The 4,518-nt window shown below is 49.7% G+C and overlaps 1 non-coding gene across 1 annotated transcript; it reads right to left on the reverse strand.

Annotated features, from left to right (window-relative positions):
• Positions 1 to 3,402: 3,402 nt before the first annotated feature.
• Positions 3,403 to 3,475, reverse strand: Trnai-gau (transfer RNA isoleucine (anticodon GAU)). The gene has a single exon. It is a non-coding gene; the product is annotated as a tRNA-Ile (tRNA).
• Between the last annotated feature and the right edge of the window lie 1,043 nt (positions 3,476 to 4,518).

A 4,518-nucleotide genomic window follows, 5' to 3' on the forward strand; every position in this document is an offset into this window, starting at 1 on the left:
TATATATATATATATATATATATATATATAAATATATATATATATATATATATATATATATATATATATATATATATATATATATATATATATATATATATATATATATATATATATATATTGTTACGGTGACGCTCAGGCATTGAGGGGTGAGCTGAGGGTTTATTTAAAAAAAGAAAGGCCGAGAGAAGACGCAGTGAAACATCCCCCTCGAGAGGGGCACGATCAAATGCAGAGCATTTCCGTGGGCGCACGACGTTAAGTAGTTTGCGTTACGTTAATGTTGTTGCACTTGTGGCAACTGTTGACGAGACAGCGCTTGTCAGCAGTAATTTGAATGAGTCAACGATATAAGGCGCGTTCGTAAGGTCCCATTCTGTATTGGCTTTGTGGCGCAGTGGGTAGAGCATCATGTACATTGCGTTCCGCCCGCAGGATCGAGGGATCGAAACCGGGCGCCGGATAGTATTTTTTTATATAGTAGGGAGGGGTGCGGTGCGGACTACGGACGTCAACGCGGGTGACATCGTGAGTTACTGAAATGATCTGCATTTAAAACTTTGGTGAGGACCGTCGATGAGCGTCTAGTCCGAGCCCTGGATACGCGACAAGCACCTCGTTCTTCTCTTGGTCGCCCTGTACCACTCCCTTCTTTAGCATCTGGTTGACCTGGTCAGCGATGACCTTCCTCTCGCCAGGAGAAACCCGATATGGTTTTTGCCGGAGCGGGCGGGCGGTTCCGGTGTCTATGCTGTGGCGCGTGCGAGAAGGCGGGATTTCGGTCTTGTTTCCGGGGCTGGTGGAAAAGTCAAACACTGTCGCATGCCTTGAAAGAACATGGGCTGACGCCTCCCTCTCGGCAGAAGAAAGACCTTTGTTTATCATCTTCAAAAGCTGTTCATCACGCGTAGCGCAGTCACCCTTGGAATCGCAAGTTTCGTTACTCACTGTTGCGAGGGGTACTCTGGTATCCTTTTCACATAGCGCGAGCTTCAAATCTAGCGGCAGAACGATAATAGCTGCTGAGCAGTTAACTGCGCATATGGAATTGCGCCCACCGTGTACGGAAATCAAACAGTGCGGCAACAAAACATCCTTCTTGACGCAGTTCGGCAGAATGGGCTCAACAATTGCACAAAAGGAAGGCTCCACAGCACCGCAGGCCATGACAGGTACAAAGGACAACGATCGGGGAGGTAGAACCATGTCTTCCGAAACACCCAAAGAGTGTTCGATCGAACGTGAAGATTCTTCGGCAAGTGCAGAGTAAAGAACACTGCTTACACAGAGTTCGTCAGTCGAACAATCTAATTTAGCACCACATTCTTGCAAGAAGTCAATACCGGGAATAACTGCGTGTGTAGACTTCCGAAGTACCGCAAATTCTGCTTTGAAGCGTTTGCGACCTAATGACACATCCACTGTACAAGTACCAAGGGGCCACAACGGTTCACCACCAACGCCTCGAAATGAGGCACTGCGATCCCAGCTGAACATTACTTTAGTCCCAAGGCTGTCTTTAAATGCCTTACTCATCACAGAAACTGTTGCCCCAGTGTCAACTGAAGCCATCGTTGGCACACCATCAATTAAAACTTCAATCTTATTTTTCACCATGTAAACGGGCAGAGGTATATTTCGTAAAGGCTGTCCGGCGACCTCACCTCCATCGGCCGCGCCGGCTAGTTTACCCGCGGTGGCTACATTGGACGACGCCGAGGTGATTGAGACAGACTGGTGCTGGCGTAGAGGTGGTGGAGTCAAACTTCTGTCCGAAGCGGGGGAGCCATTGCGTGGTCCGGTCGGCTGGTAGTTACGTGTTGACGACAGTCGTGGATACCATCGAGTGCCAGAGTTGAGGTTATTGGGCCGAGGAAACGTGAACGTGGGATCGTCGTTGGGTCCTCGGCGCCGACGGCGACAAAACCGCGAAATATGGCCGACTAGTCCACATCGATAGCAGGTGGGTGGTTCGCGACGAGGATACTGCTGACCAGGCGAGAATTGCCTTCTTGGAAAACTCGAGCGATGGTGCTCTTCCGGGTAGTAGACGCCCTGTGTACGATGGGAATCACGATGAAAATCTTCCCGTGGCTGATAGTGGGGCGCCATAGTGTACACGCCCCTTCGCTGGTAGTCGTCCACGTCAGCAACGTTGACCGACGGCCGTGAGGAGCCAAAATGTGTTGTTGAATGGCAACAAGTAGGTGACGCATCGCGAAAGAAGCTTCCGTCGCGAGAGGGGGTCCAGCAACGAGTTACGTCTCCATGCCGCAGGAGCTCCTCGCGAACGATTTGTCGGATAGTCGCAGAGAGGTCGGCAGGCGAGCTGACGTCCACGCTGGCCACCATTGTGACGTTGGCCAGTCGGCCAAACTTGGGCGTAATCCGACGCGCCTTCAAAGTTTCAAACGTACGGCAGTGGCGAATCACATCGGTGACCGTATTCAAGTTGTCCTTGCCTATATACGTCTTCTGCGATCCCCTTGAGGACATGCCCAACTCTGTCATCTTCTGGCATGCTGACGTCAACGATCCGGCACAGCTCGAGGATTTCCTCAATGTAAGCTGTACATGTTTCCCCGGGCACTTGCGCTCTCTGGAGAAGCGCCTGCTCGGCCCTCTTCTTCTTCGCTATCGAGTCACCGAATCCCTTCCTAATTTCTTCAACAAACCGTTCCCATGTGGCCAACGCTGCGTCGTGGTTTTCAAACCACGTCAGTGCTGTTTCGTCCAAGTAGATTGTGACGTTCGCGCGTCCTGCCACAGCGTCCCAGCTGTTATATTTACTCACTCTTTCATAATGAGCGAGCCATTCATCCACGTCTTTTCCGGCCTTCCCTGAAAATGACCGGGGTTCCCGATGGGGCTGCCAGCTGCCCGTCGGTGGTGTCTGGGAACTGCCTGCAGGCGGAGCCATCGTTTCTTGGATGGGCGCGAGGCCAGCAACGCGAAGGCTTTGGCGCAGATCCAGGGACTCTGTTTTCCGCGGCGTCGTACCCCGCACCTCTCACCAAAAACTGTTACGGTGACGCTCAGGCGTTGAGGGGTGAGTTGAGGGTTTATTCAAAAAACCTTGGTGAGGACCGTCGCTGAGCGTCTAGTCCGAGCCCTGGATACGAGACAAGCACCTCGTTCTCTTCGTCGCCCCGGCGTTTTCGCCGGCGGGAATGGCCTGTGACATAGTCAATGCCATCTACTGTGCACATGCACAAAATTCAACAAGTTGTGTAGCGTTACAATATATATATATATATATATATATATATATATATATATATATATATATATATATACCAAAAATAAGATTTCGCAGTCAATACAACCTCGGAAAGAAAAGAGGAGGATGTGGTAGGTCAATGAAACAGATGAAGAATTTGGAAAGAAAGTGGAGAAAAAATGCCCGCCAGGTGGGATCCGAACCCACGACCTCCGGAATATCGGTCTGGTGCGATAACCACTACGCTACCCGCGGGGCGATTTTCCCCTCCACTTTCTGGGGTATTTATGTTTAGGTATTTTGTTTCATGTGCTTGGGGGTGATAGCCAGCGCCACTCGGACTATTGGGGGGGAAGGGGACCTTCTTTTTACCCCCGGGCCGTGACTCGAGTGTCTGCAACATGTAAAGAGTGGTCGACCGGCGTTGAACCCTCTTAAGCTTCCTACGGCTTCAAGGCTGCCAGAACAGAGGCCCTCGCTATGCATGTAGCGAATCAGAATGGGAAATGAGGGGCTCGTTGAAAATAACACGGAAATAAGAATTGGCATTCAAAAAAACCTCGGAAAGCAAAGGGGAGGATGTGGTAGGTCTTTGAAACTGAAAAAGAATTTGGAAACAAAGAAAGAAAGTGGAGAAAAAATGCCCGCCAGGTGGGATCCGAATCAACAACCTCCAGAATACCGGTCTGGTGCGATAACCACTACGCTGCCGGCGGGGCGATTTTCCCCTCCACTTTCTATGGTATTTATGTTATAGTATTTTTGTTTCCTTTGCTTAGGGGTGGTAGCCAGCGCCACTCGGACTACTCGGGGTGAAGGGGACCTTCTTTTTAACCCCCGGGGCCGTGACTCGAGTGTCTACGACATGTCAAGAGTGGTCGACCAGCGTTGAACCATCTTAAGCTTCCTATGGCACCAAGACTGCCAGAACATAAGCCCTCGCTATGCATGTAGCGAACCAGAATTGGAAATAAGAGGCTAGTTAAAAATAACACACAAATAAGATTTGGCAGTCAAGAAAACCTCGAAAAGCAAAGGGGAGGATGGAGTAGGTCATTGAAACAGATAAAGAATTTGGAAAGAAAGAAAGAAAGGGGAGAAAAAATGCCCGCCAGGTGGGATCGATCCCACCTGGGTTCGGATCACACCTGGCGGGCATTTTTTCTCCACTTTCTTTCTTTCCAAATTCCTAATCTGTTTCAATGGCCTACCACATCCTCCCCTTTGCTTTCTGAGGTTTTCTTGACTGCCAAATCTTATTTCAGTGTCATTTATAACGAGCCCCGCATTTCCTATTC

The sequence above is a fragment of the Haemaphysalis longicornis genome, unplaced genomic scaffold (genome assembly GCF_048455015.1).
Source record: "Haemaphysalis longicornis isolate Haplotype H1 unplaced genomic scaffold, Haemaphysalis longicornis Haplotype H1 scaffold_6, whole genome shotgun sequence".
NCBI lineage: Eukaryota > Metazoa > Arthropoda > Arachnida > Ixodida > Ixodidae > Haemaphysalis > Haemaphysalis longicornis.